Below are 27,233 nucleotides of genomic sequence, written 5' to 3'. Positions count from 1 at the left end.
TGTGTTGGTTTTAGGTGTACAGCCAAGTGGTTCAGTTATACATATGCATGTATCAATTCTTCTTCAAATTCTTTTCCCATATAGATTACTATAGAATAGTGAGCAGAGTTCCCTGTGCTATACAATATGTTTTTGTCAGTTATCCATTTTAAATAGAGCAGTGTGTATATGCCCATCCCACACTCCCTAACTATCCCTTCCTCACACCTGTTCCCCATGGTAGCCGTAAGTTTTGAAAACCACAATTTTATACTTGCACAGCTTCATCCAAAGGGCTAACCTGAAAATGATAGATGACATCATATGTCACCAAGGATGAGGAAGAGTTGAAACCCTCATAGTTAGCTTACAGTAGTGAAACTGATAAAACTGATTCAGAAATGTAGAACATACGGCAAGGCATATCTCATAAAATTACAATCATATGTGCATTACTGGGAAATCAATGTGACTTTGAAATAGTAACAGGAAACTTCCTAAATAAAGTTACTGAAATGAAAGCATCATTTCAAGTTAAACTTAAAAAAAAAATCTTTACTATGTAGGAAACTTGACAGGGATATTAGTGTCTGATTTAGAAAATTTCTTGACTTCCTTAGAATATTCCCTAAATTTGATGCAAAATGTAGACAATTCTTCTTTTTGCTGACATTTTATGGAAATATTCTCTCCAATATTTCAAAATGTCTTTCAAATGCAATCTGTTATGGCAGAGAATGGATTTGAAGGTTTTAATATATTCATTTATCATCTAATTCTGAAATGGCACCAGATGTGTAAGGGAGTAAGCTTTTCATTTGTTTCCTCAAGAGTAATATAAAATTAACAAATAGCTTAGATATTCACCCAAAACAATCACTGTGAAACAGAACACCACATGCAGCATGCACCAAATAATCTGTGATAGAGGATGGTAAATATTCTAATGAAAGATTTAGAAAGGCATATCCCTCCAAGAATAAAATGAATTATGGCAATACAATTCTAAAAAGCACTATTTTATAAGTAAAATAAAATAAAAGGGTTTTTTGATTGTGTGCATAAACATGACATATTCCAATCAATTTTAAATACTATTTTTATATTATATAAATATATATTATTTTTAAAATGATAAAGTTATAAGAATCGGTTCTGCAGGTTTACAATAAAAGAAAGCATACTGGTTTTTCTCTTTGTAAGATGAAAAATCCTGTTACAACTTGACCACATATGAAATCTGGAAAGAATCCCCAATATTTCTGTTCTGTCAGGTCTCCGTGGAGTGCTTTTCATTCTGAAATAATACAACCTGTTATTAAGAGCTTCTGTGAGCTATAAAGCCAACCTAAATTTAGATTCATCCTTTGATGTTGTATGGTCTTTGGTAAATTACTTAGCCTTGCCAATTCTCAACTTTCTCGCCTATAAAAGGCTACAGGACACTTCTGTTGATTTACACTTACAAAATGCTTAGCACATTACCAGGCAATTAATATGCATATGAAATTATCTTACTTTCATCCTAAAAAATATTAAACATCACCTGAGTTTAATCCTCTAGGAATATAATTTATATTTAAAATCAAGAGCCTAAATCCTTTTCCTGTTCCCCTCAGCAAAGCTGAAAGGTTGTCACTATAAAAATAAACTAAAAACAAACCCAAACAAAATTTGCTCAAAACTTAGTAGAACCAAAAAGGAAATAATTACTAAAAATACAGCCAAATATTAAATATCTTTTCCAAAGATTGGTCTTTTAACCTTCTGAGTCCCAATAAAAGCAGAAAGATATTTTAATAAAGCCTATCGTCCCCATTTTTCCAACCTCTAGATTGAGTGTGAGGAGGAGTGTGAGTGTCCCCATTTCCAATCTCCTCTGAATGTGATTCTATCTTGCAGTGTCCAGAGTCTGCAGTGAGGCCAAGGAATCTGCTTCATGGCTGATTCATGTCAATGTATGGCAAAAACCACTATAATATTGTAAAGTAATTAGCCTCCAACTAATAAAAATAAATGAAAAAAAATAAAAAAATAAAAAGCTTTTCAAGTGGTCCAGTTTTGAAGCCAGGCTTGGGAGTCACTGAATAAGATCAATTAGCTTAAATCATTATGAAGTGATCCATGGTGACTTACTGCAATGGATCTTCCCTTCCCATTTCTCTCCCCAAGACACAAGCAGATCCTGAGAAGAAATCTTGTTCAAATCTGCATTTTAAGGTCATAATAATGGTTGCACCTTAATTCTTATTCAATCACAACATTGGCACAAAGAATAAATACACTACAGGAGAAAGAGTGTTGTTTTTACCTACTACACACCCATCACTCCCATCACCCACCATCTCTTACCTGTCATATCTATTTCACTCCTAAAGAACTTCTTGGGGTTGTGACATTATCTGCAAATAGCTGTATTTCAGATGTTCTTTTGCAGCACGTATCTAAGCAAATCTTTTTGAAATCATTTGGTATGGTAACTGAATTTTAGAAATCCAAAACAGCAGAACTCTGCTCACTTTAGAAAGATTATCAAATTTGTTCAACTATAATTTCTTTCATTTTTATCAAAAAAGAGTATGGAGTAACTCCTATGGACAGCCTTTAAACTTCCTGTTTAAAATCCTCTTATTAATACTTTGAGTAATCTAAGTATTAAAAGGGAAAAAGTCTACTTAGAATCACTTTCAAATTCCATACATCCAATACTTGCTCATTAGCTACTGATTAATAACCAAATTGGGCTTCCCTGGTGGCTTAGTGGTAAAGAATCTGCCTGCCAGTGCAGGAGACACAGGTTCGATCCCTGATCCAGGACGATCCCACAGGCTGTAGACAGCAACTAAGCCTGGGTACCACAACTCTTAAGACTGTGACCTACAGCCTCAGAGCTGCAACTACTGAGCCCACGTGCTAGAACTACTGAAGCCCGCATGCCCCAGAGCCCATGCTCTGCAACAGGAGAAGCCACCCCATGGAGAAGGCTGGATATGACTAAAGAGTAGCCCACACTCTCTACATCTAGAGGAACGCCTCCGCACCAACGAAGACCCACTGCAACCAAAAAATAAAATGAATATATAAAAGAGAAAAACAAAGCTCCTAGAGAAAAAGTTGTTAAAAAAGAGACCCACATCAAAATTAAAAAAAGAAGAACGAAACGTCAGTTAACACACATCTACCAAACAAAAGAGCCTGTTAGCTACATTTCAGAAATGCGCCAGTGGCCGTGAAAGTGAGTAAACAAAAGCCTGGGCTTCCCTGGTGTCTCACCAGATGGTTAAGAATGTGTCTGCAACGCAGGAGACCAGGGTGCCATCCCTGCGTGGGGCTTCCCAGGTGATGCTAGTGGTAAAGAACCTGCCTGCCAATGCAGGAGACGTAAGAGACACGGGGTCAATCCCTGGGACGGGAAGATCCCCTGGAGTAGGCCATGGTGACCCACTTCAGTATTCTTGCCTTAAAAAAAAATCCACTGGACAGAGAAGCCTGGCAGGCTATAGTCCATCGGGTTGCAAAGAGTCGGACACAACTGAAACCACTCAGCATTCACACAAATAAAGCATGTATGTTTTTAGCTAGTTTATTTTGACTTATTATTTAAGGGGAAAAAATAGTTCCAACAGTTTTGTTCTTAACCATGTTGAGTCAATTTAACAAATTATCTCTTTTATCTATAAACACATCTCTGTGAATGTAAGATAGCATATTTTAAATGAAATGAGGACAGATCACAGGGAATCCCTTGGCTGTTTCTTGTTTCATTGAGGAGGCTGTTCTGCATTACTCTTTGATTCAATTCATTTCAGTTGTAAAGTGATGCTGCTTTTCGTACAGGTCCCTGGTCTTTGCAGTCTCGGAAAAGGAAGGAATTGCAATAGCTCAAGGAATTCTCTATAGTACCACAGAGACACAATATAAAATTTGGCAGGAATTAAAGAAAAGAAACATTAAAAAAATATGTCAGGATGGCAAGTCAGCATGAGTGACTGAAAAAGAAGTCATAGGACTCTGATATTCTTACAGTAAATTTCAAACAATGATTGTAAAATTCTTAATGATGAAAGAGAAGTTGAGAAGCCAGGAAAACAGAAACCTGCAGATGGAAGTTGTCTCAGTGATCATGCATGCGTGCTTGCTAAGTCACTTCAGTCATGTCCGACTCTTTGTGACTCTATGGACTGTAGCCTGCCAAGCTTCTCTGTCCATGGGATTCTCCAGACAAGAATATTGGAGTAGGTTGCCTGTGCCCTGGATCGAACCTGCATCTCCTGCATTGCAGGCGGATTCTTTACCACTGAGCCACCAGGGAAGCCAAAAATAGACATGTACATTTATATAAAAAAGAGTTTCACACTTGTCTGATGCTTATTTTATTTCTGTTTTACTCCTCAGTTCTCCACTCTGAATGATTTTCACAACACTGAATAGAAATTATTCCTTAATCCCTAACTATGCTTATTTGAGGCTTTAATACTGCTATCAGCATTCTATTTCTATAGAAATACATCTGTATGTCAAGTCATGAGAACATATGAATACATTATGTTTATGTTTTAGCATCTAATACACACCAGTCGCTTCCCTAATATCTCAGTTGGTAAAGAATCCACCTGCAATGCAGGAGACCCTGGTTCGATTCCCGGGTCAGGAAGATCCCCTGGAGAAGGGATAGGCTACCCACTCCAGTATTCTTGGGCTTCCCTTGTGGCTCAGCTGGTAAAGAATCCACCTGCAATGCGGGAGACCTGGATTCGATCCCTGGGTTGGGAAGATCTGCTGGAGAAGGAAAAGGCTACCCACTCCAGTATTCTGGCCTGGAGAATCCCATGGACTGTATAGGCCATGGGGTTGCAGAGTTGGACATGACTGAGTGACTTTCACTCACTCACTCACACACCAGACATTTCATAAGAAAGAAGACAAAATATCTATCCATTCATGTATGGGAATTTCTCTTTCTCTCGTGAAATCATTAGAGTGAGTGAGCGAGTGAGTGAGTGAGTGAATGAAAGTCACTCAGTCGTATCTGACTCTTTGCAGCCCCGTGGACTATACAGTCCATGGAATTCTCCAGGCCAGAATACTGGAGTGGGTAGCCTTTCCCTTCTCCAGCAGATCTTCCCAGCCCAGGGATTAAACCCAGGCCTCCCACATTGCAGGCAGATTCTTTACCAGCTGAGCCACAAGGGAAGCCCAAGAATACTGGAGTGGGTAGCCTATCCCTTCTCCAGGGGATCTTCCCGACCCAGGAATTGAACTGGGGTCTCCTGCACTGCAGGTGGATTCTTTCCGACTGAGCTATCAGGGAAGCCCTGAATATGCCATTAAATGTTTAACATGGCACACACAGCTCTCTCCATACGATGGCAACAAGAAGCAGCAGAAAAGGGAATTGAGGTGAAGTTCTTCGGAGACCAAAGCACAAGCAGGTTTTACTATGGTCTATTTAAAGAGTACTTTCTTTTAGGAACCCAGGAGAGATTTATAATGATAGTTGTTTCTGTTATTAGTTTTCACCATGTGATTTTGGGCGTCTTGATTTTCCCATATACTCCAAATAAGACAAGTAGTAATAGTTTGTGTCACAGATTTGCTTCCCATAGAATTTCAAAAGAGATCAAAAGGACCAGACCTTGACTTTGTGGGTCTGGAAGTGTGAGGTCAGAAAACACAGTGGGGCTGTAGGCTTGACCTTGTTGGGCCAGGGTGCCCTATGGAACCCAAGAAGTCTCTGCTACTGCCTCACTGGGGAGACAGTCTTCAACAAAAACCCTGTTCTGTACTTCCTCCAATGAGCCTGAGACCCTCGAGTTATTTTTCTATGACTTCTAGTTACTTTTCAGAGAAATTTGACTGGTCTTTTTGGCAACAGACTAGATTTGGGATGAAGAAATTATAATCACTGGCTTTTTCTTGCCCTTTTAATTGGCAATGTTGCAGTTTTATTTACTTTTTTATTTACTTTTTTTCATCAAATTTTCCTTAATTACCACTGCATATTAGATTTTGCAGGTCTCTTTTTTAAAACAAATGGCTCTTAGAGTCCTGGTTTCAATCTAATTGGCATTTGGCCTTGTATTATTGTTCGTTATTGGACCTTCCTTGAATAAAAATGTGATTTAAGCTAACTGTTTTCAGCATCATTCCTGTTTCACTCTTGGCCCTTTGAAATTTTATTAAGGGAAGAACCGCTCATAAATCTCTTACATCTCAATGAGCAGGTGAGTCAACACATGCCATCTCCAAAGTCATTTGGAATATAAAACCTCAGCTCCATAGAAATAAAGTTATTAAGGCTAAGTTTGTCTGGGTTTATGAGCATACTGTACAGAACAGGAATTTTCTTAAATGCGGTTAAAATTACATTGTATGGACAGACAACTTTCCACCTGGCCTTCTTCACTTGGCTATTGCATATAAACACCTTTCCAAAACTAAATTATAAGCTCCTTTATCTCAGGGGATATATGAAGGTACTTCTTTGGAAACCTTAACAAGGCTTAAAATTAAGAATACCTTTATATACTTATTGATAACATTATATTTACTGAAGCTGGTATTTAGAATAATCATCCATATGATAGAATTAATACAACTTCAAATCCAGGTCTCGCACTCCGCATTCTGTCTATGACAAGATCATGCTACACTGTAGGTACCAAGAAACCCTAGTTATTTGCTTGTTATTAATGTCATTTGAATCTCTGGGCATGTTTCCAGTTCTGAGCCAAGTTATTAAAAACCATCTTCATGAGTACATTCTAAATTGTCTAAATTTGTAGTTTGTATCTGTCTAATTTGTATTTTGGGGTCTGTTACAACATATAAGACACTGTTAAAACTTTTCATAGCACATCATGTCATCAAGCTATTCTCTTTTGCTCTGATGTGAGGATTTTGCCTATCACTGGCAAGGAAAAATAAAAAGTCTTGGTCTCTATATATTTTGCCAAGCAATACATATAAGCAATAACACAGAGAGCACAAAGAGAAAATTTGCCTTAAGTTCTAGTATATGTGTGCTTTCAGGCAAGAAGACTGGAGTGAGTTGCCATTTCTTCCTCCCAAGGATCCTCCCAAACCAGAAACTGAACCTGTCTCCTGTCTCCTGCATCACAGATGCATTCTTTACCCAATGAGCCATCAGGAAAGACTCCAGCAGTTGTGTCTAAATTAATTAGATATCTTTAATTGCAAAAGACAGAAACCTAAGTCAAACCAGATTAATTAAAATAAGGGACTTTAGAGAGTAAGTATACTAAAAAGTCAAGATTACTTTGAACATGGTTGAATTCAGAGATTTACATGATAGTACTAGGATGCTTTTTCATCTCTCTACTCTGCGGCTATTTGGTTAGCTTCAATCTCAGTCAAAAATACTCATAGGAAGCTCCAGTCCTTACAACTGGTGATTTCACAGAATAAGAGGCAATTGGGCCTACACCAACATCCATATCAATTCCTGAGAACTTTGACGGGCCCTTGTTTGGACTACATATTCACTCTTATCATTAGTGAGTTGACGCTGTATGATTAACTGTCCCAAATCACAGGGAGTAGAAGAGAGGTATTTCCCAAAAGTGTTTTAGACAGTCAAAAAGAAATAGAAGTCTATTGAATCACTGAAATTTTTACACCCTTCAGTTTTATGTTTGCATATAATCAATAACTTAGATTAATTACAGACATTGTGCATATGCAAAAAAAAAAGCCCTGTTCTAAGATTTTCCTCACTATTTCATCAGCTTCTAAGCCATAAAACATCATTATTGAGAAATCTGTATAATAACAGAGCCTTATAAATTGGGTACTCTTGAACTTAGTGCTATGCAAAGCTGTTTCACGTTAAAATTTTTATATGCCATTCAACTTGTATCTGAAACACACTGAATTTGTATGTTTGATAATGATCTTATAATTTACTCTGTTTCAGGATAAGTTCAGAGTATGATAAAATATTCAGTGTATTACAACATCTTCATTCTGTAACGGAGGTCTAGGTAAACATTTTCTACAAAGGACCAGAGAGTAAATACTGTAGGTTTGTGAGCCATAAGGATTAGGTTGCAACGACCAATTCATCTGCTGGAGTGAAAAAAGAAGCCATAGATAATGCATGAATGAATGGGTGTGGCTGTGTTCCAATAAAACTTTATTTAAAAAAACAGGCGGTAGAATGGATGTGGCCCGTGTGCTGTGTGTACTTTGCCAGTTTAACTTGGTGAGCACTCAGTATGTATCACACAGGGACTCTCAAAACTCGCTGACAATGGTTTAATCACAAACAGTTCTAACTTAAAGTAAGTCAATTTACTTTTCCTTCATCTGAAATTTTCTACTATTAATTGGAAATTGTCAAAATTAAGTAGAAAATATTGTGTCAAGTGCGCTGAGATTCTTCCACAAAGTATTTCAAACAATGACTAACATTTTATTGTAACTTGTATTTACCTAGTACCTTCACAGGAAATCACACCATTAGTTCCTCAGAACAACCCAACATGACACTACTTTTTCACCCTAAGTTCTTCTCCCACCACTCCCCTCACTTAGGGAGGCATAGACCCTTTCCATTTTAAGGAATTTACTTATAATCACTCTTGGAACATAGACAAGGAATGACAAAAAAACATAAATGTAAACATTTTTCTTACCTCTTATGCTAATAAGAGGTGCTAGTGCATGCTAGGATGCATAGGATGCTGATAAGGTCCTAATAAGGATGCATCCTATGCATAGGATGCACAGGATATTAATAAGGTCCTGGTGCAGCTGCTGACACATTTGCACTTCTATCTTTTCTTCTAAGTAGAAAAAATCATGATGCACTCCCAGCTCCTTGACAAAGCTGATCTAATTCCCCCAGATATTTCTAAAATGCATAAGTACATCTATATAACAACATTACAAGTATCTCTGCATTTTCTTCTCCAGAAAAAGCATACAAAACAATTATTTGATTACTTGATACTAAAGAACTGATTGATAGGTATATTGTTCAATATGCAGTGATTAAGCACAGCATTGTATACAAATCACCTCCTCTGTCACAATATCATAATGCAAATAAATAACAAAAATATAATCAAATACATAATAAATGAAAACAGCACTTCGAAAAACAAAATAAGCAAACAAAATAATATTTAATAGCTGTTTACCTCATATCAAAATAATTACTTGGGGGGTGGGAGGAATTGGAAGGTGGAGATTGACACATACGCACTGTTGATACTAGGGATAAATAGGTAACTGATGAGAACATACCATAGGGCACAGGGGACCCCCTCAGTGCTCTGCGGGGACCTGGACGGGAAGGAAGTCCAAACGAGAGGGGAGATTTGCGTATGTGTGGGGGATTCACTTTGTGTACAGTAGAAGCTAACACAACACTGCAGAGCAACTATAGTCCAGGAAAAACTAATTTAAAACATTACCCAAGTGAACTTTGGTGGCAAGAGGAAGAAAACACAAGACTATCCTTTAGGAATGGATGAAAGACTGAGGGTGAAGTGGTGAAGGAGTGAGTGAAGAGATTTAGATTCTTTAACATTTCATGGTTCTCAAGGATTGCACTGCAAAGGTTGTTCTTTGTATACATGTGTGCACTTAAGCCTACATTTTTAAAACTCTGCAGTGTGGTATGGGCTTTGCAATTGGATAGATATAGGTTTTAATATTTGTTGGGTTACTTACTAACTGTACCTATCAGAGCAAGTTATTTAAACTCCCTGAACTTCACTGTCCTGATTATAAGATGGGAAGACTCACACTTTATGTTAATTAGGGGCTTTTGTGAAGATTTAATTATACAATAAATGTTATTGCACAGGATAAAATAGATGTTTTAGAAATACAGTTTTCTTCTGGACTGACCCATCTGGTGTTTTTTGTTTTTAAAGATTTTTTGATGTGGACCATTTTTTAAAGTCTTTATTGAATTTGTTACAATATTGTTTCTCTATTATATTTTGTGTTTTATATTTATGCCCGACCCAAAAAAGCCCAATTTTGCTTTCGCCATCCTGATCTTACATTTTTCCAGTACCCAACTTCTGTTAAGATTCAAAAGCAATTGGAACTAGGGGGATTATGGCGCAGTGTGCCTTAATGTCTGTAAACCCAGATGACATCAGCGTGAGAATCGAAGCCAAACTCGCATGAAGTGGGGAAAGTCAGAAAAATCAAAGACACTTTTCATAATAAGTGATCATGTACAGGTGAAGGCATATTGTTCTTGAAACCTGAATTATACTTCAATTATCAATTTTAAAATGTCCAAGCAGATGCAGCTATAACTGTCATTTTCTTCTTGTAATACCTTTCCTAGATGTTTTTCAGTTTTACACTCAGTTTCTCAGTTTGCAACATCAATGAATCAGTAAAAAGCATGCCATTTCAACGACTATTCATTTGAAAATGGAATTTGGAAAAAAAAAAATCATCCTCAAATTCTATAAGAGTCCAGGCTAGATAATGGTTGTAGACCTTCTGTCCTATGCAACTTGCTGGGAGGATGTGACATAGCACCACCTCACCCTTGAGTCAACAGCCAGCCATTAACCTTCATTATAAGCAAAATGGCTGAAGAGAGGTACCACAGATGGGGAAGTTATAATCTGATAGAGCGAGGAGGGAGTCAGACTGAACAGATTTCAATCAAAGTTATGTGGAACGATAACTCCCTAGAAGCACCGTTGCTCAGGAAATTACGTCTGGGAAGAGACAGAATTCGCTCAGGCTATTGTAGTCGTTACAGGCAATTTTCGAAGAAATTGTATTACTAGTGATTTTCAAGGAAATGGCAGTAAAATGTAACTTCCTGTTTCTATCAAGCAACTGGTACATAGCTGAAAGGGAAGCTTCAATGGAGCATGAACCAGATATACCCCCTGGGATTTCTGTGTCTGCAGGTAGATTTTCCAATAACTGGCCATTCATTTTTTTTCAAGTCAACAATTATTGCACCCACTTCATAAATAATTGGCATGGTTCAAGGCACTAGGGATATGTGAATGAATAAAACAGACAAAATTTTCTCTCCTTATGGCATTGGCATTCTATGAGAGGAAAACAGATATGTCATTCATCAAGCTTTTTAAATGATTTTGGGGGACTCTTAACATTTGAGTCCTCAGACTGTCTAATGCAAAAACATCAAGACTCAAGTAAAAACCCAGCTATTATCTAGCAAATATTTTCTGTGTCCTCAACTGTGTAACTTTGGGGTCTAAGAGTTAATCCTAAAGGAAATCAACTCTGAACATTCATTGGAAGGATTGATGCTGAAGCTGAAGCTCCAATACTTTGGCCACCTGATGGAAGAGTCAACTCACTGGAAAAGACCCTGATGCTGGGAAAGACTGAGGGCAGGAGGAGAAGGGGCGACAGAGGATGAGATGGTTGGATGGAATCATTGACTCAATGGACATGAGTTTGAGCAAGCTCCAGGAGACAGTGAAGGACAGGGAAACCTGGTATGCTGTAGTCCATGGGATCACAAAGAGTTAGACACAGCTGAGCAACTGAACAACAAAGGAGATGGGTCCTTGGATGCCATGACATTCACACAAACCTTCCCATTTGGTTGTTGATTTGTTTGATAACCAGTGATTGAGGCTCACAATATGCAGGTGTTCAGAGTCTAGGGAAAGAGACAGACTAATAGGTGGATGTCATACAATATAATAGAGGTACATGGACTATGCGCTTTAGAAGCATATGATGTCACTAACTCTGTCTGTACTTCCGGGAATATTTCTCATAAAGGATGTGACACTTGCATTAGGACTTACAGATGAGTTAGACTTTGCCAGATAAGGGAAAGAGAAAGGGTCTTACAGCAGATATAACAGCAAACATGGATGGACAAAAGAAAAGAGTAGAATTTTACCCACATTGTAATACAGTTATGCCTAGCTTGTTCATTTTTCATAACAAGCTGATGTTCCATTCTCACTGAAAAGTGGAGGAGCTGCCAAAAAATACTGGCAATCAATAGAACCAGTGTCCTTTAACCTAAATAGTTTTTTTTTTTTAATTCAAAGTAGCCTCTAATGGATAAATAAATAGTTTCAAGTTCAGTTCCAGGTCAGAGCCATTTTTCCTTCTCTACTGCCTTCTCAAGTCAATGACTGAGTGTAGGGGAAACTTAAGGACTGAATGGCAGTGAGGGAGAAGTACTTAGGTGGTCTCTCTGCTAATTTCTGCCTTGGCAGATTCTCATTCACCGATGCTACCAAGTGTGGTATTGGCCAGGTAGCACCATAACCTGGCCTCCTCTGCAACATGATCTCTTAGCCTTATCAGACCCAGTGGTCCTCCTTGCTAATTTCTTTCTCACTGGCAGTATGGATACCCCTTGAATTTTGGCTTTCACTCTTCTTTATCACTGAACCAAGCAGCTCACCCTAAAGCCCTCAGCTAACATGGTGTTATTCAACCCTTCTGCAAAGAAGTTCTAATACTCAATAACTATATCTCAGTGGGGAAATTACTTAAATGACACACATCTACATTTTCTTCTTTGTCAAATGGGGTTCTTCTTCAGTGTGTGGTTGCATAGATTAAGTGAGTTAATAGCTACAAAATGCTAAGAAGGATGCCTGGCAAGTTTACAGGCAATGTGTGCTTGCTATTATTAGTTCTTAATTCCCCCTTGAGATGTGCACGAACTTATCGGTCCTTTCTCTATTGTGTGCATCGCACCTGGAGCCAGGAGGACTGCTTCAGGTCACTATGCAACTGCATCTTTGCTCTAAGGCTATGATGCTATCATGCCATCATCCTGCATGACAGTCTTCAAACGCTTTTGACCTTTTATTCAACTTCAAGAAATCGCTCTTTCTTCTTGGGATTTTGCCTCTGAGAAGCGAAGACAGGACACACTGCAGATCTGAGAACCCTTGTTTTTTCCTCCCAGACCCTGAGCCAGAAGACATAGACTATTCCTTCCATTTTGGAGAGGAATTTCTCTTTATGTCTAAGATTTCCAGAACTGGCTCCTGATGTGAATATGAGCTAAGATATTTTCTAAAGAGTGTTTTCATTCCAAAGCCTGCCTTTCAGAACCACTGTTTTACCATGGACTCCCCAGATTTGATTTTGAGTGTCAAAGTGTCACACACAAATCCCTTCTCTTTATCTTCTTGATATAAAAATTCTGTTCCCCTCTAAGACAAATAATTCCTCTTGAAAACATAGTAAGAAAATAGCACACAATGAAATGTAAACAAGGAAAAACACAAGCATATATTTCAAAATTATTATTCTCACTTTATTCATAAGTATTAAAAGGTTTAGTGTTTTCAAAAAGCAAGAAGTAATGATTAATTTGGTGCTGTAAGTGTAGAACAAATGTCTGTGTGTGTTGGGGAAAGTGGGGTAGAAGTCAGAAGGTGGGTAAGAAGGCTAACAAGCAAGGTGCAAGAAGCAGTTTCAATCAGGTTGAAAAGAGCATCATTTGCCAGGCTAAGTAATTTTTGCTCTTCATTTAGCCAAAATAACTACCCTGTGTTTTAAGTGGTGTTAACATCTGCATGTTCATTTCATGTGTTAGAAAATGAAGGCTCGAGCCATTAAGCTATGCTCCTATATTATCATCACTGTAATTATTAGAGCTGGGATAAGAATCCAGTTTTCCTAATTTATAATTCATCACATTATCCTGTTTTGTTTTTTACTTCAAGCAACTTCTAGGGACAAGTTATAAATCAGCATTTTCACTTTTGAGATAAATGAGATAAATCTGAGAGAACAGTGACAAATCAAAAGCATTTCATTGCTTCTGAAACTCCTGTTCTTCTAGCAAAACAGAATCCCAAGGCTGTGCTCAGTAAGATTCTCTGATATATTTCTTGCTTGCTTATTACTCACTGTCTTTCTTGCTTTCACGGTTGGTAAAGACTCAGTAATTCTAACTATGAAGATATCAAACTGCACGTGTGTACAGTCTAGATGAAGTTATTTATTTTTGCCACACAATTTTCTGAAAATGAAGATATAATTTCAAAAATGTCTACAGGATTAACTGCAAATCTTTTGTGGTGATATCCGTAATATATATTCTTTTATACGACAGTGTCACTTAACCAAGGCCTACGAGATAAAATAAGTTACTCCAAGCACATTTCTGAAACTAATACGAATCTATCTGAAATATCACTTAGAATCAATTGCAGATAAGTCTACTTGCAAAGAAGGCAGAGAATAAAATACAGTCTGCAATTAAATGATTACATTTGACTATGTAAAAAGCCAGTAATAGAAATTCATGACAGAAAGTAATTTCTTTAAATAAACAGTTTAGTTGCTATTTTCTTGGAGAGTGCAAAACTTCACTAATTGGAATAAATATTTAGTGAATATCTATTGTTTTTCCACTGAGGATGTACAGATGAATGAAGGAGACACAGTCTCTGCCCCCTTGGAGCTTATAATTGTACAAAGGTTAGAAGAAGAAATACAGTGTCTATGAGAATTCCTAATGTGTAAACCTTACCTAATACAAGGTGTCATGGAAGGCTTACACAGAGAAAATACCTTTAAACAAAGACATGAAAGTTAAGTAGAATTTGTCCAGGTAACGAGTTAAAGAAAGGTGCTCCCAGGAAGAAGAAATAGCATATCCCAAGGCTCTGATTGGGGATAAAGGGAATTTAGAGAACTCAAGGGATGAAAAACTATGGAAGAAGCAAAATGACAAGGGAAGTAGGGCCAGATCATGAAGGAATTTTGGCCAAGTAAAGTATTTTAAATCTTAAGTCACTAAAAACTTTAACTGGAGCAGTATCGTGGTTGCTTTTTATTTTTAGAAGATTACTTCAGATGAGAACCATGTTGCATACAACGGAGGGAGGCGTCAGTCACATTCATCATTCATCATTCACACAGGGTGCTGCTCAAGATACTATGTGCTGCTCCAGAATGGATCCAAGCTGATGAGAGTGAAAATGGGACTGTCACGGGAAGAGATGCACTGGTCCAGGCAAGAGATGACAGTGGCTTAGGTTTAAATGGCAGAAACGTAGTGACGTGGAAGTATTTGCAACCAACATGTTAGGAGGTAGAATTCATGATATATAATGTGTGATTATGGGAGCTGATATAGAGAAAATAATCAAGAATGAGTCATTGCTTCCTGGTTCATTGGCTGTGGGTGCCATCTGGGGGGTCCAGGCAGTGTGGGAGGCAGAGGGAATCATAACTGCTTTAGGAGGCGTGGTAGTTTTGAAGGACCCATGAAACGTATGGTTGGAGATTTAGTACAGAATGTTTGGTATTTTGTTCTGGAGCTCAGAAGGTAAATTTGACCTAGAGACATAAAGTCAAAAATAATCACTATCGAGATGGAAGTGAAGTCACCAAAGTGGCAAAAATCAATAAATAAAAGCAGGCAAAGAGAAAACAGAGGGACCAGGGTGAAACCATCAGGATGCCTACAGTTAAATGTCTAATAGAAAGGACTTCCCTGGTGGTCCAGTGGTTAAAGACTTCAGCTTCCAATGGTCAGGGAGCAAAGATCCCACATACCTCACCAACCAAAACATTTAAAAAAAGAAGAAGCAATACTGTCACTAATTCAATAAAGACTTTAAAAATGGTCCACAGAAAAAAAATCTTAAAAAAGTCTAATAGAAGAAAAGTAGACAACGTATGGCAAAAACCACTACAATATTGTAAAGTAATTAGCTTCCAATTAAAATAAGTAAATTAATTTTTAAAAAGAAAAAAGAAAAGAAAAGTAGACACAGAGGTAGAAGCAAAGACAGGACAGGGGCGTGGAGATAAAGAAACTGAGTCTTTTAAAGCAGAATGAGTGTTCAGTTATGTCCAAGATTGCTGAGAGGTCAGAAGGAGTGTCCATTCCATCCTCTGACCTGGAGGGCCTTTTCCACAGTCGTGTCTAGGGCAGCAGTCCTAGTGGATTGAACTGAGGAGTGAATGGGAGATGCAGCTGTAGGGATGCAAGAAACTTGACTGTCAACTGAGCATGACAGAGAGGACGGGGGAAGACTATTGAGTCCAAAGACTTCAGAGTGGATGGGAAGTGTCTAGTACAGAGCAAGGTTCTGAGTATACATGGGTAGCAAAGGACTGAAAGTGTGAAAGTTAACTGCTCACTTGTGTCCAACTCTTTGTGACCCCATGGACTGTAGCCCACCAGGTTCCTCTGTCCATGGAATTCTCCAGGCAAGAATAGTGGAGTGGGCTGCTATTCCCTTCTCCAGGGGAGCTTTCTGACCTAGGGATTGAACCCAGGTCTCCCGCATTCAGACAGATTCTTTACTGTCTGAGCCACCAAGGAATCGCAGTGAAGAATTACCTGAGAGAGTAAGGGAATTCTGAGGAATAATTCCTCCACTGGGTTACATGGCTGTAAGAAGTTGTATGGGGGTGGTTGTGGGACCAATGACTTCTGCTTTCTCTGCAAGTAGGCTAAAGAGTTAAAGTACACACACACACACAAAAGAGTTAAAGCACACACGCAAAAAATAGTGTCAAGCTTTGAAGAGGGCTATCAGTCCTGGGTGTTCATTGGAAGGACTGATGCTGAAGCTGAAACTCCAGTACTTTGGCCACCTCATGCGAAGAGCTGACTCATTGGAAAAGACCCTGATGCTGGGAGGGAATGGGGGCAGGAGGAGAAGGGGACGACAGAGGATGAGATGGCTGGATGGCATCACTGACTCAGTGGACATGAGTTTGAGTAAACTCTGGGACTTGGTGATGGACAGGGAGGCCTGGTGTGCTGCGATTCATGGGGTCGCAAAGAGTCGGACACAACTGAGCAACTGAACTGAACTGAACTGAAGAATTGTTTAAACGTCTTGTGGAGATCAGAGATAAGTGGTAAGAGAAACACTGCACTACCAGGTAATGTTCAGGGCCCAGTTTAAATTGGGAGTCAAGGATCAAAATCGCTAGTACCTTAAAGAAAACAGAAGCACAAAAATCAGAAGGAGAAAAACAAATATCATATATTAACACATATATGTGAAATCTTTTAAAATGGTACAGATGAGACTATCTGCAAGGCAAGAACATAGAAGCAGACGTAGAGAACGGATTTGGACGTAGTGGGGGAAGGAGTGGGTGGGACAACTGAGAGAGGAGCACTGACATACACCCTGACCTATACCATACAACATACATAACATACAACATATAACATACAACCAACATACCCTGACATATAACATACAACTATTTGATGACCGTGTGTGAAACAGACAGCTCGTGGGAGGCTACTGTATACCACAGGGAGCTCACCTTGGTGCCTGTACTAATCTGGAAGGTGGGATGGGAGGGTGGGAGGAAGGCTCAAGAGGGAGGGGGTATATGTATATACACAGCTGGTTCACGTCACTGTACAGCAGAAATTAGCACAACGTTGTAAAGCAATTCTACTCCCCCAAAACCAAAAACCTGAAAAGCCAAAAAATCATTTTACTGAGCATCAAATGCATATGGCCTGGTGCATGTTTGTGGTAGAAGGAGATGTTCTTGTGTATTATGTGTGTCTATGTGCACAGGTCAGGGTTCGATCCCTGGGTTAGGAAGATCCTCTGGAGAAGGGAACAGCAATTCACTCCAGTATTCTTGCCTGGAGAATCTCATGGACAGAGAAGCCTGGTGGGCTATAGTCCGTGGCGTTGCAAAGGGTCGGACACGACTGAACCACTAACATACACACACACACACACGTGTGTATGTGTGTGCACATGTGTATACACACATACATACATATATATATATATTATTGAGTTAGTGTTATATTTTCCATATATGTGTTTATGCAGGAAGTATAACCCTAACACAATTTTGACCCATATAAACTTAATTTTCCAAATTGGAACAGTGATAATAACTTGCCAATTATAAATTGTATCACATGAGAATGATCCATGATTACATCCTAATAGGGCCTAGAAACTGGGATCCAGTGTAAAGGAAAGAGTTCTGGGATTCTCATAACACCATAACACCATAATATTCTCATAACACCATAATATTTCTTAAATATTTTCAAACAGCCATTGCAAGATAGAATTATTATTTTAAGACGAAGGAACTCAGGTTTGCCATTTGTTTGCAACTGTGAGGAAAATTAATGCTGAAAACACTCTCAGAAGTCACCATTGGTAATGAGGTGTGTTGGTGGTGGTTTAGTCACTCAGTCACGTCTCACTCTTCTCTGACCCCGTCTGACTCTCTGTGACCCCATGGACTGCAGCCTGCCTGACTCCTCTGGCCATGGAATTTTCCAGGCAATAATACTGGAGTGAGTTGCCATTTCCTCCTGCAGGGGATCTTCCCAACCCAGGGATCAAACCGGGTCTCCCACATTGCAGATTCTTTACCTCCTGATCCACCAGGGAAGCCCTTGGTAACATGGTGAGTTAAGCCATGTCTTACCTCATGGCCAAGAGGAGATAAACCCTACTCTGAGTCAGCTGGGCTATCATCCAAGAAATGAGAATGAAGAAGATGAGGATGACTATCCTCTCTAATTCTCCCCAAATTCATTGTAATTATTTATTCCTTCCTTAACTATGTGTAGGGTATGCTTTAATCTTCCCTGGACTGTAATTGATTATTTACATGTCTTAATCCTCTTCTACACTTTTCCTGGACCTGATTGACAATGTGTTGAATGACTATTTCAACATGGTTTTGAAGAGTGCCCCCCTACTGAATAATAAACCTTCCTTAATAATTCATTCAACAATTATTATTGATTGCCTTCTGTAGGCCAGACATTGTGCCACATACTGATCACACAGCAGAGAAACAAAACAGATATGTTTACTATTCTCATAGAATTCACAGGTTAGTGGGGAGAACAGCCATTAAACAAACAGATGCAGAACTGAGTACAAAATTGAAAATTTAGATGAGTTGCTGAGCAAAAGAACAGCATGATACGAGAGAAAGTGAATTAAATTTATATTAAGTAAAAATGTTGAAAAAGTTACAGGGAAAGCAGGCTTTACGAACCTCAGCACTGTTGGTGTGTTAGAAGTGACAATTCTTTGCTGGAGAGAGCGGTCCTGTATGTTGTCCTTTGGCAGGTTCCTGACCTCTGCCTACTAGACACCAGGAGCACCACCCCAGTTGTAACAACCAAAGCGGCCTCAAGACATTGCCAAGTCACCCAGCAGAGAGCCGCTCATTTAAACTGAACCCAAATGTGTAAGTAAGAAGTAAGCAGGAAGAAGGGATGTCCCCGGTGGCTCCAAAGGTGAAGAATCTGCCCACGATGCAAGAGACCCAGGTTTGATCCATAGGTTGGCAAAATCCCCTGAAGGAGAGCATGGCTACCCACTCCAGTTATTCTTGCCTGGAGTATCCCATGGACAAAGGAGCCTAATGGGCAATAGTCCATGGGGTCCGCAGAGTCCAACACAACTGAGCAACTAACACTTTCACTTTTCAAGCAGGAGGGAAACAGTCAGGAGAGCATTATTCTGGGAAGAGGAAACACCATGAGAAACCCATATGGGCAGAAAAGAGCCCCAAGCATTTAACTAAGAGGCTGGCACAGTATGAGTATACTGAATGAGGGAAAGATTGGTGCAAACGGGGTGGTAAAAGAAGGCAGAGGGAAATGGTTTTTAAAAAAAGGGCTTTGGAAGTATTTTAGATGAGTTCAGAATTTGTTCTAGGAGAAATGGGAAGCTACAGGAGAGTTTTCAGGAGGAAAGTGGCAAGATAAAAGATGCAATTCGTATTTTAAACTATCTCTCTGTTTGCTCTGATAAGCATAAATAAGACTAGAGTGGGAATGAGGAGGCCAGCTAGGGTCTGTTGCTATTTTCCAGGATGGCTCGGACCATCTTGGTTGGAAGTAGAAGGGCCTCTTTTCTTTACCAGTAGTGATTGCAAGATGTAGTAAATTGCCCCTCATCTTTAAGAGAATGTCTTCTGTATAATTCACCTTCATCCAGTCCATTCATAAAAATACTAAAGAGCTCAGGATCAGGGACAAAGCTTTGTAACTTGTCAGTAAGGATACATTTTCAAAACATACATTAACCCTTTATTTGAAGTTTTTCAGGTTATAAATCTACCTAATTGTCATATTAGCCTATATATTTGTATCTAGCCATTTGCTCTTCACTAACTAACTGAATCAATCTTTGATTATATTTTAAATGAATAATTGTAGGAAAAATAGATTAATTCATTTTCCTCTGTGATGGGCATAATTTTGTTCTCTGAATATTTCAGGTCCTTGGTCTACGGTAGAATTTCACTTCCTGATCCACTTAAGTGATCATGTGATTAAGCACATGTGATCCACTTAAGCACCATGTGATTATTTCTAGACTATTAGTTGTGAATAGAACTTTTACAAGTACTATAGGCCAAAATTTTAATTGCCAGTACAAAACCACAAAACTTCCCATTATCCTCTAAGCTATTCAGTTAGTAGCTGCTCCATAAGTCAAAGTTTCTGAGTAAATTAAATGAAGTCACTTCCAACACCATATGATAAACAAGCAACATGAGTATAAAATAAACCTTTGTTATTTTAAACCACTGATATTTAGGGTGTGTGTGTGTGTGTAACTTTTCCTGATAAAGTTGATAAAAAATTATAAACCTGCAATAAAAAATATAGTTTTATTTGAGTAACAAATAAAATCCAGGTTTTTTTCCCACTCTGTCCTTGGAACCATTTAATAATGATTACAACTTTGAGTCTTCTTGGCATTTTTCCTACTTCTCTCTCAAGGTGTAATGGTTAATTTGCTTACTCTCATAAAAAGTGTATTAGATATGTCTCTGATTGATATATGGAGACCCAGTTCATTACTTTTAACTATCATATAACATCCCACTAAATGAATATGCTACTTTAGTCTGATTAGCAGGTATACACATTTGTCTGTTAATCAACATTTAGGCCATTTTAAATTTCATAGCTCCATAGTAACAGATCATCTTTCTACATATCTCATTATATACACATGTAAGCAGGACGTCTGGTTGTAGGGTGTATCCATTTTGAGTTTTAATATATAATTGCTAAACTCTCCTCCAATGTGACTAAATCATTTATACTGCAACCATTTTTGTTAGGCTTATTCCTATATTTATTGCTTTGGTTTATTAAGTAGGTAAGAACCTGACTTGTTCCACATACAAAAAAATCCCATTTGAATGGTGATTATGATCTGCATTGTTAAGGACTTTGGCAATACATAGATAAACAGGGCACAATTAAGGAGCCATCACTACACAAACAAGATCGCCTTGATTCTTTGTATTATGATTTATTAGGTAAAGTTGGGATAGTATTTTCTTTAATTGCACTCACTTATGAAAATAAGCTTTCAAATATGGTACACTTACCATATTTTCTCCATCTTCAAACTGAATAGAAAATTATATAAAATTAGTCACTTAAGTAGCTGTGTAAAATATTTTATATAAGCTTATATTTCACTGTGGTTTTATTAATATCAGATGATGGTCTTGGTAAATGCTAGGAAGAATTTACTTTTACTGCAAATGGAGACTGGGAATCTTCTAAGTTACTTTCACTACAATTCTATTTGAAAGATGGAAAGGTACAGTACTATTTGAAGATGAATTAGAATTATTTTAAAACACATATTCTAAATTTTAGCTTTTATATTTAAAAAGCACCTTAAAGTTTTTAGATGAGGCATGAAAAATAAATCAATAGATGAGAATCACAAAAGATGCTCAAATAAAATGAAAAGTCAGAACAAGAAGAAACAAAGACAAATGCAGCAAATAGAAAACAGCAAGACAGCAGATTCTGATCCAGCTGTCAGTGATCACTTTAAATGTGAATAGTCTGAAAGCTCTTTGTTAAGAGATCTTCAGCATTACCTGAATCCACACCTATAAGAAAGCCAATTTAAATACAAAGAGTTATATAGATTAAAAGAAGGGATGGAGCTACTATGGACAACAGTTTGGCAGTTCCTCAAAAAGTTAAAACACAGAATTACCATGTGACCCAGAAATTCCACTCCTAGGTATAGATCCAAGACAACTGAAAACATGTTCACCAAAAATCTGTACACAAGAATTCATAACCATCTAAAAATTGAAACAATTCAAATGCCCATCAACTGTTAAATGGATAAACAACATTGGACATAGCTACACAAAGGAATATTAGTCAGCCATAAAAAGCAACAAAGCGCTGATACATGCTGCAAGTGGGAAACCTTGCGAACATTAGGATAAGTGAAAGAAACAAGAAACAAAATGCCACATATTATATGATATCTCTACAATGGACAAAACCATAGTGACTTAAAGTAGGTTAGTGTTTGCCAGGAGATAAAGGGAGGGAAGAACTGGGATTAATTGCTGACAGACTGAGATGTCATTGTGGGATAATGGAAATATTCTGGAATCAGATAATACTGATAGTAAAACAATAGCGTGAATAAGTGGAAAACCACTCCATTGAAGGCTTCAAAATGATAAATTTTGTGTGAAATTTATCTCAGTAAAAAAAACTTTAAAAGGATGCAAAAAGTTACACAATGAAAGCACAAACCAAAGAAAGCTAAGTAGCTTCATTAATTTTAGACCAACATCAGAACAAGGAAAATGTTTAGGAATAAAAAGGGACATTACGTAATAACAGAGGGGTCAATTCTCCAAGAAGACATAACAATTCTAAGCAATTGTGCGCCTAACAGAGTATCAAAATGCTTAAGGTAAACACTGATAAAACTAAATAGGGAAATATATAAATCTACTTCTAGAGCTGGAGACTTCACCACCATAAACAAGCAGGCAAAAATTCAGGAAGGACCTTGAACAGCACTGTTAATCAACGTGGCATAATTCACATTTATGGAACCCTCTAAACACCAACATTAAAATGGACATTTTTTCTCAAGTGAGCATTAAACAGTCATCAAGATAGACTATATTCTGGTTCATAAAATAAACCTTAACAAATATGGAAGAATATAAATCATGCAAAGTATGTTCTGCCACCATAATGGAAATGAACTAAATTAAATATCACTAACAACACTAGAAAATGGTCAAATACTTGGAAAATATACATTTTTAAATAATCATGGATTAAAAAATCAAAGAAATTTTTAAATATTTTGAATTTAATTATAATGCAAATACAACTTATCAAACATTGTGGGATACAGCTAAAGCAGTATTGACCTCAAGGGATAGCGATAGCATAAAATGAACATGTTTTTAAAAAAGAAAGACTACCAATCAATCAGTCTTAGGTTTTCATCTTAAGAAACCAGAGAAAGAAGTGTAAATTAAACTTAGCACCAGCAGAAGAATGGAAATAATAAATATGAGAGTAGAAATAAATTAATTAAAAACAGGAAGACAATAGACAGAAATCAATGAAAATAAAATCTAGTTATCTGCCAAGAATAATAAAAAGTTCTACCTAGGCTAAGCAAGAAAAAACAAGGAAGAAAAAAATTACCAATATAAAAAATGAAAGAGCGGCTCTCACTACTTATCTGATGAACATTTGAATGATAAAAGAATATGAAGGACAATTCTGCAACCATAAATTCAAAAATTTAGATAAAATGAAACAATTCTTCAAAAGCTGCAAACTACAAAATTCACTCAAGGAGAAACAGATCATCTGAATAGACCTATATCTATTAAAGAAATTAAGTAATTACTTAAAAATCTTTAATTTGAGAAAGAAAAAAACCCCAAGCCCAGATGAATTCACTCATAATTTGTCCAAATATTTAAGGAAAATTAGCAATTCTACACAATCTCTTTCAAAAAATAGAAAAGAAGGGAATAATTTCCAGTTCATTCTATGAAGTCATTAGTGTTAGCGTTAGTCACTCAGTCGTGTCTGATTCTTTGTAACCCCATGGACTGTAGCCTGCCAGGCTCCTCTGTCCATGGGATTCTCCAGGCAAGAACACTGGAGTGGGTTGCCGTTTCCTTCTCCAGGGGATCTTCCTGACCCAGGGATCGAAGCTGAGTCTCCTGCACTGCAGGCAGATGATTTACTATCTGAGCCACCAGGGAAGCCCTATGAAGTCATAATTACTCTACTATGAAAACCAGACTAAAAACATCATAAAAAAAGACAACTGAAGACCAATGTCACTCATGAACACAGAAGCAAAGATCTCTAACAAAATGTGAAATAAAACTCAGTGATACAGGAAGCTCAGCGTGGCACTCTGTGATGACCTAGAGGGATGGTATATGGGGAGGGGTGGGAGACTCAAGAAGGGGGCAATATATGTATAATTGTGACTGATTTGCATCGCTGTATGGCAGAAACCAACACAACATTATAAAGCAATTTTCCTCTAATTAAAAATAAATTAAAAAATAAAAAATGAACATAGGTGCTAAAAAATAAAACTAATATTTAAAATTTGAAAAATCTCAGTGATATAGAACACACTATGGCTAAATAGGGTTCATTATAGGACTGCAATGCTAGTTTAACATTCATAAATGTTAACAATCAGCATAATAGAAATAAACACTATATAATCATATTAATAAGTGCAAAAAATTACTTGACAGACTTCAAAGTCCATTCAGGATAAAAACTCCCCCAAACCTGGAAGAGACTGAAACTTTTTTTAACCTTACAAAGGATATATAAGGCAAACCTACAGCTAACATCACACTTAATGTCAAGAGACTTAATGCTTATCTTCAGTATCAGACCAGTCATAGACTATTCTTCTCACCACTCATATTCAACAATGTATTAGAAGACCTATCAAGTTCAGTAAGGTAAGTACATATTGTGAAGGAAGACATAAAACTCCCTTTGTTGGCTGATGACATGACTGTCTACATGGAAAACCCCAAAGTCTATAAAAATTTCCTAGAAGTAGTGAGTTAAGCAAGAACTCAGGAAACAAGGCCAGTATGCAAAAGTCAGTTGATTTCCTATATACTAATATTAGTAGCTGGAATTTTAAATAAAAAGTATTTATAGTCTCATCAAAAATGAACCACATATAAATATAAAAAAGAATATATAGGATCTATATATAGGAAAGCCATAAAACACTGATGAAAGAAATCAAAGAATATGAAAATAAATGCAGAATGAATGCTCATAGAGTAGAAAAGTTAATATGGTTAAGATGTCAGTTCTTCCCTATTTGATCTGATATTTAACATAATCCCAATAAAACCCTGAAAAGCTTTTCTGTTGACATCAACCATTTTTAAAACTAATCTGGAAAGTGAAGATACTAGAGTAGTGTGAAAATCTGAAGAGAAAATAATTAAAAGACTCAATTTACCCAAGTCTAAGATTTCTGTAAAGCAACAGTAATACAGTGTGGTATTACTAAAAGTATCAGTTCAATTCCGTTCAGTTCAGTCACTCAGTCATGTCCGACTCTTTGCGACCCCATGAACCTCAGCACGCCAGGCCTCCCTGTCCATACCAACTCCCAGATTTTACTCAAACTCACGTCCATCGAGTCAGTGATGCCATCCAGCCATCTCATCCTCTGTCGTCCCCTTCTCCTCCTGCCCCCAATCCCTCCCAGCATCAGGGTCTTTTCCAATGAGTCTAAGTATAGATATATATTAAAAGATTAACAAAACAGATCAACAATAAAAACAGACCCCAAAAATAAAGCCAACTGATCTTTGACAAAGGTGCCATGGCAATTCAATGAAGAAAGGGTAGCTTTTTTAACAAATGGTACTAAAAGAGTTGGAAGAGCATATGTACTTGGATAGACTTTGAAAGGCAGTTGTTTGGTCAAATGGCAATCTATAGGTTACTGTGAAGGTAATTTTTAGATGTGATTAACATTTAAATCAGTTGGCTCTGAGCAAAGCAGATAATCCTCATCTAACCAAGCTGAAGACCTGAAGAGAAGAAATTCTACCTCCAGACTGTCCTCCAGTTTAAGATTATCAGTACTTCCCAGTTCTCTAGTCTACCTGCTTTCCCTCAGGATTTTTGACTTCTGCATGTAAGCCAGTTACTTTAAATCAATCTCTGGATAGAAAGACAGACAGACAAACATAAAGACAGAGATGCATGCAAGCATACTCAGTTGCTTCAGCTGTGTCTGTCTCTTTGTGATCCTATGGACTGTAGCTCACCAGGCTCCTCTGTCCATGGGATTCTCCAGGCAAGAATACTGGAGTGGGTGGCCATGCCCTCCTCCAAGGGATCTTCCTGACCCAGGGATCAAACCCAAGTCTCCTGTGTCTCCTGCATTGGCAGGCAGATTCTCTACCCATTGAGCTGCCTGGGGAGCCCCCAAAGATAGAGATATATACATCCTATTGTTTCTGTTCCTCTGGAGAGCCCTGGCTAATAAAGTTCACTGTATAGTATCTGAATCAGCTATTGGAAAGATAATTTCTTGCAATGGAACCCTAAGATTGCTGTTCATCTATGTTGCTGTCAAAACATGAGTTTCCCAGATGTGGACCAACTTTGAATCACCCTAGTTATTTTACTTGTTTTCATTGATTCAACATGTTCTCAGTCTGCTACCAAAGCAAGCACAATTTTTTTTTGTTTGTTGGTGTGAGGTAAGTCAGTTTACTCCACTTGAAATTATTGTTTTTAGTCAAAAGCAATAATTGTTTGCTTTTTTGGGTTGTTGGTTTAAATTTGATAAACACTATTAAGTCATGTTCCTAGTGTTTCTGAATGAACTAGGAGTTGGACATATGCTCCTGATTAAAAGAAAAAAAGACATTTGCCAAAAGTAGAAAATTGTATTCTCAAAAATATCCAGAAAAAGAAACAAACCTCCAGTTAGCAGAAAGGATACCAAGATCTGCAGTCTTTAAACAGATGCTAAGCTTCTTAATTTGTACTCTATATCTCTCACCAAAAATATTTTACAATGTTTTTAATTTATGCATTAAAAGCAATAATATCTAAACTCCCTGCCTCACACCTGGCAAGAAACAGCTGCTGTTATAGCAGATGACATTATCTTCAGCTGCTGAGTGGACATTCATTCCCAGGATGTAAATAAGAATACCTGAGGATTAGCTACATATACACACAATGGGTAATAAAACTGAAGGAAAGTAATGGTCATCTGTTTCCTTAAGATAATCTTATTTGCCCCCAAATTCCAGAAAAAACACTCCACAAGCAAAACCTCAAAACCCTATCAAAGAAAGGTACCTTTCAACACTTCATATGATTGCTTCCAAAAAGTCTTCAATCAAAATTAAGTGCTAAAATTATGTAAGCTCAGAGAAATACTGTGGCTGAGCTA

At 37.6% G+C, this 27,233-nt stretch overlaps 1 protein-coding gene across 4 annotated transcripts in view; it reads right to left on the bottom strand.

Annotated features, from left to right (window-relative positions):
• GNGT1 (G protein subunit gamma transducin 1) overlaps positions 1–27,233 on the bottom strand; it is a 265,934-nt gene that overhangs the window by 149,783 nt on the left and 88,918 nt on the right. The window lies entirely within an intron of this gene.

The sequence above is a fragment of the Cervus elaphus genome, chromosome 18 (genome assembly GCF_910594005.1).
Source record: "Cervus elaphus chromosome 18, mCerEla1.1, whole genome shotgun sequence".
In the NCBI taxonomy this organism is placed as follows: domain Eukaryota; kingdom Metazoa; phylum Chordata; class Mammalia; order Artiodactyla; family Cervidae; genus Cervus; species Cervus elaphus.
This window is presented reverse-complemented; position numbering and strand designations above follow the sequence as displayed.